The 12,704-nt window shown below is 36.0% G+C and overlaps 1 pseudogene; it reads left to right on the forward strand.

Moving 5' to 3' along the window:
• Positions 1 to 3,395: 3,395 nt before the first annotated feature.
• Positions 3,396 to 12,417, forward strand: LOC135741177 (uncharacterized; annotated as a pseudogene).
• Positions 12,418 to 12,704: the final 287 nt, after the last annotated feature.

Consider the following 12,704-nt stretch of genomic DNA (forward strand, 5'->3'; position numbering starts at 1 on the left):
TAAATACTTAATATATAAAAAAAATTCTTAAAATTATACATGAATGTGTTCATATTTATATATATATACATATTTATTATACACAGTTTACACACATATGTGATGTAAACAAAAACTTTTATTCTGCTAACGATTAATCGCGATTAATTGTTTAGCATCCCTATTTCTTATGTTGTCTTTTCACAATAGTGAATTAGTACTTTTAATTAAATATATTGATGTAATCCTCCAAATTACATGGTAACGTGTTTTACTTATTTTAGATAGATGTATGTAACAGTTACTTACTCACTCCAGGATTAAGTTAGGATGTAATGACAACATCTGAGGAGAAAGTGACTCTTTTTTTTTAGTGTTTTCGTTTTCTGCGTTATATCTTTTTAATTTTTTGTTAATACATAGACAATATTTAGTTTGTTTGCATTCTTTGTTTTCATTAGATGCGGTACATCATTAAATGTGGAAAATTAACTACGACTTGTCAACTAGGAAATTCTTTGGTTGAGGGCAGCCCTTGTGTTTATAATGGATAATAAATGATAATAAATGTAAGGCGTGTTACCATACAGTGATATTCAGTGGTCTATAATGATGTGCAGAATGACTTTTGCTGTGACCCTGTTTTATAAAATCAGAGATTTAGATTCGGACAGGAATTAAATTACCACACGACCTTGGTGTCCGGGAACTTTACACAGATGGTCGGAGAAAAACGATGACATTCTGTATTCGGACGTCAATAAATTCATTGACTACCCCTTATAAATGTTCCAATGAGAAGCAATTACTGTCTGAATAGAGCTTAAAAGTGAAATGAGAATTTAATTTTTTTTTTTTATATTTCTTTCAGATGTGAAGAGTGAATCATGTTCTGATGAACAAACATCCTCAACATCAAAAGAGCGATGGACAGCACAAACTCTTTCCTGCATCACCTGTGGAAAGACATTCAGCTCACAGAGACATTTAGAGAGACATGAGAGAAAACACACAGAACAGAAACTCTTCACCAGATCTGACATCAGCTTTACTACCTTACAAGAGAAGAAACTTCATTCAGTAGAGCACACAGACAAGAAGAAGAAAAAGATTCATTGTGAGCAGTGTGAGAAGGTTTGTGCCTCTTCTGCTTGTCTGAAAAGACACATGAGGACACACAGTGGTGAAAAACCTTTCAGCTGCACTGAATGTGGCAAATATTTCAGCCCCAAAGAAAATCTTGATGTTCATAAGAGAATTCACACAGGAGATGAAACATACAAGTGTCCTCACTGTGAGAAGAGATTCAGACATAAAAACCACATGAGGAGACACATGCGTTTACACACCAGTGAGAGACCGTATCAGTGCAGTCAATGTGACAAATGTTTTAACTCCAAAGACAATCTTGTTGTTCATCAGAGAGTTCACACTGAATAGAAACCTCATCACTGTAGTGTTTGTGGGAAGAATTTCAGTCAACATGGCAGTTTAGTTTCACACCAGAGAAAAACCTTACATGTGTACTTACTGTGAGAAGACGTTTTCTCGGTCATGTTCCTTAAAAATCCATGAGAGAGTTCACACACTTGAGAGAAACCTTACCTCTGTAGTGTTTGTGGGAAGAGTTTTAAACAACATATCAAGAGTGTCACACCAGAGAACTCATACAGGTGAAAGACCTTACAAATGCTCTCAGTGTGACTGTGAGAAGACTTTTGCTCAATCAAATGTCCTGAGAACCCATCAGAGAGTTCACACCAGAGAGAAACCTCATCACTGTAGTTTGTGTGGAAAGAGTTTCAGTCGACATGACAATTTAGTGACACACCAGAGAACTCATAAAGGTCAAAGACTTTACATGAGACGTGTACTGGGTCAGGTCACTTAAAAGCTGTTAATTTTGACAACAGATTTTTAATTAGTTTTAGTTATAGGGCCAGATTTACTAAACGGGGCAAATTAGCGTGCAAGCGCAATTCCAAAAAACCGCTGATGAGTGTGTTAATATTTGTGGGTTATTTACGAAAAAAGCAGCTGGTTTCCGCATATGAGTTCAGGATCGCAAATAAGCAGAGGTGATCTTGAGTTCAGCAAACACGGACATCACGGCTGAAAATGTGTGGTGTGTTATCCCAGCTAACAACCATAGGACACTGCACAACTGGAAGGTTTAAAACATCTAGTATTGTGTTACTTTTCCTCATGACTCCTCTTTTATTTACTTCAGCAAATAAAAACTGATATGGCTTAGCAAACAATATTTTTGAATTATATGTTCATCTGGCATTAAAAATAAACTATTACATGTTAAAACAATCCTCTGCATTGTATCCTGTGGCATTTTAACATCTATCCAAAGGTGCTGGTTAATACAGCATGTATAACACCTTTTAGAGCTGTTTAATTTATTAACACCAAATTATGATTATATTGAATGAATAACAGTCTGAGAGGGTGTACTACCATTCTGAAGTGGAATAATTCTGAGGAAACAGATAGGTTACATATATGTGAATATTTTACATTTCTGTATGTTAAAACAAGAGTTATGACAAAAAATTGACGTGACTGCGTGCAGGATTTACATAGGGTATGCATTGATGTCACTTTTCCATGTGACCACACGAAAGCTCGTCCGGTTGAGTGGCAAACGTTCAACAAAATTGCTGGTTTTTATAGTGGCTGCTGCGAAAACGCCAGTAAAACTGACTGTTATCAGCTTAAATAGAATTTAGTTGGCCTTGATAGCAGAGGTAGACAATATTAGTTACATTAGTTACATTTTCCAAGTATCTGTGCTTTATGAGGATGTTTGTAATGGGAAAATTTTTACATCACTTTCTCATTCTAAAGCATAGAATCATACTGTGTATTCTTTAATATTGCATATTAAAATGTATTGAATGCACAATTACATTAAAATTGTGTACTTTTACTTGAGTAAAAGTACGTTAATGTACCTAAATATTAAATGTAAAACAAAAACATGTATTTATGAAATATAATAGAGTTAAAATTATGCTTTGGAATGCATGTTCTCCAAAGAAAAACACGGATAAAATACAAATACTTGAAAAAAAATACTTAGAAAGTAAAACCTCCTCTAGATATTGACCCTAGCAACTTATCAACCCACCTGTGGACGTTGGAATGAACGATCTATTTATTTCTTCTTTCGGTGTTTTTTTTGGCAGTCTGTAAAACGATAGCTCTGAATTCTTGTTAATCTGTTAGTTCAGTCTATCGCACAACAGCCTTTTCTCATTTAGACGCGTTTTCCTCGTGTTTTCGCTGATTTCACTGTACACTACTTCTGACACTCTGTCTTTTGCCACTCAGTGGGCGTAACCGCAGTCCCTCTGGCCGACGGTGACGTCATGCGCATACCCTCTATATCCAGCAACGAGCAGAAGATGTCGCTAATGCTCTACCTAAGATTGCGAACCACCAATAAGCACGAAGAAGAAGAACGTAGAGACACGAGCATCGACCGCTGTGTTTACATCAGTTTTAGTTTGTGTTTGTTGATTTTCTGTAAAGAGATTCTTATCTCGGTATAGACCGTTTCAGCGGTCACAACATAAACAAGCCGCTGTCGCGGTCCGCACGTAACTTCCGGTAAACTCCGCTTATAATAAATAACAACAAATTCTTTAAACATAGGTTATTTATATAACAAGCAAACAAAACAACATATAGACCTACATACCTAGGAAACAAAAACATTTGTTATTTTCGACGAGGCATTTGTTCAAGAGATCAGTTTAGCAACTAGTCAGACCATTAAAAAAACGAAACCGGAAGTAAGGTTCGGATCCAGACGTGTATCACGTGCGTCCGATGAAACCATCTATATTTTAGTGTGGATATACTGATGATGGGAGATGAGATGGATGTGATTTGCTGTAAATCAGAAGAAACTGATGAGGGTTTACAGGATGATGAATCTACTGATCAAACCTCCACAGAGTCTCTGGATTCTGTCTGTAACGCTGGAGAACAGCAGCAGATCCTGCAGACCAAACTCAACATGTGTTCAGTCAAACTCATCGACTTCAGGAACCTCATGATGAAGATCAAAACTGAACCTACGGAAATAAAAACTGAACCTACAGAAATAAAAACTGAACCTACAGAAATGAAAACGGAACCTACAGCAGAGGAAGATCACACTGATGAAGATGAGGACAATGATGATTTTATTCCTTCGGGTATATTTCTTATGTTCTATTTTCACAATAATTATTTTGGATACTTTTAATTAAATATATTGTTTTAATCTACGGCTGCATATTTATTAATTGCTTGCAGAATAAAAGTTTTTGTTTACATCATATATGTTCGTGTACTGTGTAGTGTTCGGGGTAACCCATTAAAAGTAACGCACATTACGTAATAATATTACTTTTCTGAATTAACGAGTAATGCAAGTTACGCATTACTTTATAAATGTACACAATAATTTTTGAGTTACTGTTTTATAAAAGTAATGTGAGTTACTTCTCAGTTTAATTAATTAAATTTTAAAATTAAATAATAATGAAATTAATTAAACATATTAATGTAGAATTACGCACTCTGTGCGCCTGAGCGGGAACAGTTTAAGTCAGAAACTGAGATGGCAGGCCAGAGCTTCACATTTTTGTGATCATAAAAACAACTTCCCATGAGAAACAATTACTGTCTAAATAGAGCTTAAGAGTGAAAGGAGAATTTTAATTTTTATTATGTTTCTTTCAGATGTGAAGAGTGAATCATCTTCTGATGGAGAAACGTCCTCAATATCAAAAGAGCGACAGACAGCACAAACTCTTTCCTGCATCACCTGTGGAAAGACATTCAGCTCACAGAGACATTTAGAGAGACATGAGAGAAAACACACAGAACAGAAACTCTTCACCAGATCTGAGATCAGCTTTACTACCATACAAGAGAAGAAACTTCATTCAGAAGAGCACACAGACAAGAAGTCGTCGTCGTCAATGTTCTTATCTCATCAGAAACGCCACATGAGGACACACAGTGATGAAAAGCCTAACCACTGCAGCAGCAAACAAAGTCTTGTTCATCAGAGAGTTCACACTGGAGAGAAACCTCATCACTGTAATGTTTGTGGGAAGAGTTTCAGTCGACATGACAATTTAGTGTCACACCAGAGAACTCATACAGGTGAAAAACCTTATAAATGCTCTCAGTGTGAGAAGATGTTTGCTCAGTCAGGTTCCTTAAAAATCCATGAGAGAGTTCACAGTGGAGAGAAACCTTACAAATGCTCTCAGTGTGAGAAGACGTTTACTCAGTCAGGTTTCTTAAAAACCCATGAGAGAATTCACACTGGAGAGAAACCTTACGCCTGCTCTCACTGTGAAAAGAGCTTCTCTACTTTAACTCATTTGAGAATTCATGAGAGAGTTCACACTGGAGAGAAACCTTACAAATGCTCTCAGTGTGAGAAGACTTTTACTCAGTCAAGTATCTTAAAAGCCCATGAGAGACTTCATACTGGAGAGAAACCTTACATCTGCTCTCAATGTGGAAAGAGCTTCACTGATTCAAGTAGTTTGAGAGGTCACGAGAGAGTTCACACTGGAGAGAAACCTTACAAATGCTCTCAGTGTGAGAAGACTTTTACTCAGTCAAGTATCTTAAAAGCCCATGAGAGACTTCATACTGGAGAGAAACCTTACGTCTGCTCTCAATGTGGAAAGAGCTTCACTACTTCAAGTAGTTTGAAAGGTCACGAGAGAATTCACACTGGTGAAAAACCTTATTTCTGCTCTCAGTGTGAAAAGACGTTTACTCAGTCAGGTTCCTTAAAAATCCATAAGAGACTTCACACTGGAGAGAAACCATACAAATGCTCTCAGTGTGGAAAGAGCTTCTCCACTTCATCTTATTTCAGAGCTCATCAGAGAGTTCATACTGCAGATCCTCATCACTGTAATGTTTGTGTGAAGAGTTTCAGTCAACATATTAATTTAGTGAAACACCAGAGAACTCATACAGGTGAAAAGCCTTAACCAATGCTCTCGGTCTGATAAGACGTGTTTTGGGTCGGTTCACTTAGTTTTTTCTATTTTGTGCCCCCTCCGTCTCTTGACAGGTAATGTGTCTTCACGGAAAACAATTCCTACATTCAGTATATTATTTGTGACACGTGCTGGCAAACCGGGTCAGAATGACCACATTTTCAAAAAGGAGTTATTTTATATTTTACATTCTCTATAAATAAAATCTTTAAAACGATGTATAATTTGTTATGTTGGATACACAGTATGATTCTATGCTTTAAATGTAAAATGTTCCCAAGACAAACTCCCTAATAAAGCACAAAGCTTGTGAAATTTAACAAATGTACTAAGTATTGTCCACATCTGATATCAAAAGTCCAACTAAATTCAATTTGATGATAGGGCTGCATGATAAATCCCCTGAATACAAATCAACTAACTTATTAGATGATCTCTTATATACAGTAAACATCCAATATCATTTTGTTAAAGGCATGAGTTAAAAGGAAACATTTATGTAGTTTATGTAAATTACTGTAATAATTGAAGAGAAATGAAAAAGTAAATATAATAAAATGTATGTAAATTGTATGGATTTAAACGATAAACATTTATAAAACATAAAGGTCAATTAAAATGTCACATTAGTTATTATAATAGGGCAAATTATGTGCACACAATGTAAAAATGTGCACCAGAAACCGAGTGAAGTAAACAAAATTATATTATAAAGCAGAAGATGAGGATGAGAAGATAATCTGCTGTGGTGTTTGTTGTACACATCTTCGTTTTAAACTAAAGACTGAATTAATTTCCTCTTCTTCTCTATAACATCAACAGTAAATACATTCATGTTTATCTTGAGCTTTATATTTTAACTGATCTGAGCAGATTTCAGTCAACTCTACACATACAGTACAGAAATATAACAGTGACATCATCATGATAATGTTCTCATTTAAAATACTCGTGCAGACTTGTTTAAATGTTGATAAATAAAGTGAAAGTATAGTTACCATGCGTGTGTGGATTTATTTTACCGCTTGCTGCTGTTTCAGTTTAAAAGACCGGAAGTCCTTTTCTTCTTCTTTGTATAAGCTTCTTCTTCTTCTTCTTCTTCTTCTTCTTGTATTGTTTATTGGCGGTTGACAAGCCAACTTATGGTGTATTACCTTTGTATAAGCGGCTCGCATGCATGCATATAACTTGCGCCATAACTGAGAATCGATCAGATTTTAGATGCCCCTCCATTCAGCTCAATTCCACAGATCCTAGAAAATAATCATACTACTACTGCTAATATAATTATATACACTACCTCTGTGAAACACTCTCTCGTTCTTAATTTATATTTTTTCCACATAACAGAATAACAAAATAATAATAAACTCGTCCAACTCATAGTGCAAATTTTTTTATATTTTTTAAAATATATTTCAAAATATACAAAAAATTGCCACAAAATACATTGCTACATTTACTTTAATATTTATACATAGTCCTCAATATTTTAAGTCTAGAAAATATATTTACGTCCCACATGTATATTTTTGTCTACAAAAGAAATTTCAAGAATGTAACCATACACATTTAGATTGAAAGATTTTTAAGTGACTTAGAGAGTGAAGTGACTTTAATAAACGTGAAGTTTTAATACATGAATACCTAATTTTTTGCAAATGTTTTGTTTGTGTCCTAAACCCATGGATATTCAGTGAATGATCATAAATTGGTCATTAAAATATTATGTCAATTAAAATATTACTCATTTATTGCAAACATTTTTACATTTATAAATAGATGTATTTATTTATTTTGATAAATGTCATCTTTCAGGTTAAACATACAAATCACTTCTCTGTCATTATATGAATAAAAAAATTTGAGTTGTGTGCAGCTCCTTAACTGGTGTGTTGTGTGGGAGTTTTGTTGCCTCAGCGAGGATAAATTCTTGGATTTATCTGGAAAAAAGCTTTGTATCTCATTTGTGTACATATGAAAATACAAACAGTAGGACCTTTCACATGACATAACTGCATCGCCAGAAAAATAGGGAAGAGAGGATAATATAAGCATAAGTCAAACGGGAAGAAAATGGAGCCTTTTTTGGACTTTTTGGTTACAGAAAGGGTTAAAAATACCCAGAACGCTGTTGTGGAATATCTGAAGAATATATGGATGTATTATCGGATTTAGGTTATTTATTAAATTATTTTTCCCTTTTTTAACTATTATTTAAAAGAAATACAAAGTAGATCACTTCCATTCTGCATACTCCGATACAGTAGGTGGCGGTAAGCACCTTATAAGTCATGGTTGCAATCCGACTGCTATAAGAAGAAGTGTTTGCGTAGCGGATCCTCAGTGGTTTTATCTCTTGTCTCGGTGAATTTTAGTGTTGATGATGAGATGGATGTGATTTGCTGTAAATCAGAAGAAACTGAAGAGTGTTTACAGGATGATGAATCTACTGATCAAACCTCCACAGAGTCTCTGGATTCTGTCTGTAACGCTGGAGAAAAGCAGCAGATCCTGCAGACCAAACTCAAGATGTGTTCAGTCAAACTCATCGACTGCACGAACCTCATGATGAAGATCAAAACTGAACCTACAGAAATAAAAACTAAAGCTACAGAAATAAAAACTGAACTCACAGAAATAAAATCTGAAACTACAGAAATAAAAACTGAACCCAAAGCAGAGGAAGATCACATTGATGAAGACAATCATCATGATTTTATTCCTTCAGGTATGTTTTTATGTAAGGGATAATGTAGAGGCAGCCGGTAGTTATCGGGAAATAAGCCCCGACAGTGTGATCAGGACCCGACGCGAAGCGGAGGGTCTTTTATCACACTGAAGGGGCTTATTTCCCAATAACTACCGGCTGACTCTACATTATCCCGCTTATTACACGGCTACTTGTCACATAAGAAAAAAACTGGACATGAATATGAATTTGAAACATTTTATTGGCATATTTGTTTTAAATTAACATTTTTATCCTTCCGCGAAACTTTGCACAGATGCATAAAATGATCGTAATACCTTATTAAGATCCTCTGCTTCATACTTGTCTGTCTCCATTTTTTTCTCTTTTAGCCAGTCTTTGAGAAGTTTTAATGCCCATTCTGTATTTTTTTGTGTGTTGGCTTCGTAGCTGTCATGCTCTATTTTGTCAAGTTCAGTCTCAGTAAGCTCTCTGTGTCTTGTCGTGGTTGTCCAGTGTTTGTCACAAGATGGCGCCAAACAAACAGTAATCTTTATTGATCTTTATTGGCGCGGAGCGATCTTACTCGTAAAAGTAGTCCGGCTATGCGTTATTATTTTGGAGCGGTTATTATTCGAAAAGAACGAACCTGCAAATGTCTCAACTGACCAATCAGAATCAAGCATTCCAGAGAGCCGTGTAATAAATATTTTTATTAAATGTATATTATGATATGAATTTTGTGTTAGAAAACATTTTTTTGAGTGGAATAAATGACACAATCTTATTGGTAATTAAACATTTGGTTACATAAATATCATGCGGGTAGGGTTGTAATGGTTTGAGATTTCCACGTTATAGTAATCATCGTCTCAGAAAACATCACAGTATACCCTATTACACAATCATTGTTATCAAGGGCTCTCAAGTTTTATCAAAAGTTTGGAGGAAGTGTGCAATGACCCAGCTGTCTTCTGTCTCTGTGGGAACATAGAAAAAGATACAGAATCTCAATTCATCCTTCTTTGTGTAAATGTGTAGAGTAAAAAAAGAATGTAATTGTTTCATATTTCTTTCAGATGTGAAGAGTGATTTATGTTTGGATGAAGAAAAAACGTCCTTAACATCAGAAGAGCAACGGACAACACAAACTCTTTCCTGCATCACCTGTGGAAAGACATTCACCTCAAAGAGACATTTAGAGAGACATGAGAGAAAACACACAAAACAGAAACTCTTCACCAGATCTGAGATCAGCTTTACTACCTTACAAGAGAAGAAACTTCATTCAGAAGAGCACACAGACAAGAAGAAGAAGAAGAAGTTGTTTCAGTGTCAGCAGTGCGGGAAGGTTTGTGTCTCTTCTTCTAGTCTGAACGTTCACATGAGGACACACAGTGGTGAAAAAACTTTCAACTGCAGGGAATGTGGCTATTACTTCAGCAACAAAGGAAATCTTGATATTCATAAGAGAATTCACACAGGTGAAAAAACATACAAGTGTCCTCACTGTGAGAAGAGATTCAGACAAAAAGGCTGTTTGAAGACACACATGCGTTTACACACTAAAGAGAGACCGTATCAGTGCAGTGAATGTGGAAAAACATTCAGCGAGTCAAGTTCATTAAAATCACACCAGAATATTCACTCTGAAGAGAAACTCCATCAATGTTCACACTGCGATAAACGTTTCCGTCATAAGTCTTATCTGATAGTCCATGAGAGAATTCACACTGGAGAGAAACCCTACGTCTGCTCTCAATGTGGAAAGAGCTTCTCTAATCCAGCTCAATTTAGAGTTCATCAGAGAGTTCACACTGGAGAAAATCCTCATCACTGTAGTTTCTGTGGGAAGAGTTTTAAACAGCATATCAATTTAGTGACACACCAGAGAACTCATACAGGTGAAAGACCTTACAAATGCTCTCAGTGTGACAAGACTTTTACTCAGTCGGGTTCGTTAAAAACCCATGAGAGAAGTCACACTGGAGAGAAACCTTACATTTGTGCTTACTGTGGAAAGAGCTTCGCTAGGCCATCTCAAGTCATGGTTCATCAGAGAGTTCACACCGGAGAGAAACCTCATCATTGTAATGTCTGTGGGAAGAGTTTTAGTCAACATGACAATTTAATGACACATCAGAGAACTCATACAGGTGAAAAACCTTACAAATGCTCTCAGTGTGAGAAGACGTTTACTCAGTCAGGTCACTTAAAAATCCATGAGAGAGTTCACACTGGAGAGAAACCTTACATCTGCTCTCAGTGTGGAAAGAACTTCTCTGATCCATCTCATTTCAAAGTTCATCTGAGACTTCACACCAGAGAAGAAACCTTATCACTGTAGTGTTTGTGGAAGGGTTTTAATCAACAATCAAACTTTCAATTGCACCAGAGAACTCATACAGGTGAAAAACGTAAAAAAATGCTCTCAGTGTGAGAAGACGTTTACTCGGTCAGTTTCCTTAAAAGCCCATCAGAGAGTTCACACTAGAGAGAAACCTTACCTCTACATCTGTGGAGATAGATTCGCTAATGTAGGACCTTTTAAGACTCATCAGAAGAAACAAATTGAAGATCAAACTACTCTGAAATCATTGTAGCTTTATGTTTATTTAGAATGAGTTAAGTGAACTTTCAGGTCGATTGGAAGCCAAAAACATTGTGTGTGAGACAGTGAATGTAGTTGTGTGTTTTGGGGGGAAAAAACCCAAAGATTTTGTCTTGAAGATTAAATTAAATGTTCTAACTTTACAGCAGTTTTTTATATTGTTGACTTCTAAGTCTGTCTATATCTTACATAACTATATCAGTGGTGTATAAAGACCTTTCATAATGAACTGTATTGTTTTTATTGCCTTAGAATGAATCGTTTTATCTACATACACAGCTGATCCCCCTACATGGTAGTTTCTGCCATTTTGCTATCTCAATAATGACATTTTCATCCTGTGGCAAACGCTTGTGATTTTAATCCAGAGAAACAAGCTTATTTCATAAGTAAAACCATAGTTGCCATAGTCTTCAAATATAAGAAAAGAGAGCACTTCTTATCATAATGTTTTTATTACACTTCCCAAACAAACAGCGCTCTGAGGAAGGTTGGGCTAAAGATGGTCTGACCTGTGGTCATTCTGTGCCTAAACTGCCTGCTTGCTTTTATATTGTTACTCAAACTAGATATGCTCTGAACGGGACGTCCATGTAGTTCTCTAAGTTTATGTATAGCTCAACCAATCAGAATCATGAAGTTTGACGTAATGTTTTATTATCTCTGTTAGAGTACAAATACTTCTGTATTGTAATGTGTAAGCAGATCGGCCTGGGAACTTATTGTTGAGTGTTGAAGCTGAATTCTGCTGTGTGAACTGCAAAGAAGTCTCTTCAGTAAAAAATTCTTCTATAAACGTCATCTCTGACTTCTGGTCTTTATTTATCATCACAGATATACAGGTTTTAACTGCATTTCCCCAACAGTTAATGGTGGAGAATGCGGGCAATCATTCTTTGGTGACATTCCTGATTAACCAGAAAATAAGATGGGAAGATTTAATTTAATTTACATTTTGGTTAGGGCTGTCTGGTAGAAGAGTTTAGGAGTTTGGGGTTCAATTAGACGTGACTGAAAACACACCTTAAGGCCAGGGAAAGGCGGATGTACATGCGTGTAAAAAAAAGTGTATACATGGGTGTGCTCCATTTTATTTTGGATGGGTAAACACTGGATGCTGTAAGCGTGACAGCTGTGAAAATTATTTTGACCAGCATACTGCCATCGGAATAGCGTTGGGCGATATGCCCCATTTTGAGATCGTCCTATCGTCAGCCTGTGAGATCGGCGATACACGATAGTATCGGGGGGCGGGGCAGTAGTTTACTCATTTATTTATTTGTTCATTTATGACAAGACTTGATTGGTGGAAAAAAGAACAAGAGCAACACCGTCATGAATGCATCTTTCTTAAAACTAATGCCATTAATCTGAGTGCGTCATTAAAGCC

Source organism: Paramisgurnus dabryanus, chromosome 24 (assembly GCF_030506205.2).
Source record: "Paramisgurnus dabryanus chromosome 24, PD_genome_1.1, whole genome shotgun sequence".
NCBI lineage: Eukaryota > Metazoa > Chordata > Actinopteri > Cypriniformes > Cobitidae > Paramisgurnus > Paramisgurnus dabryanus.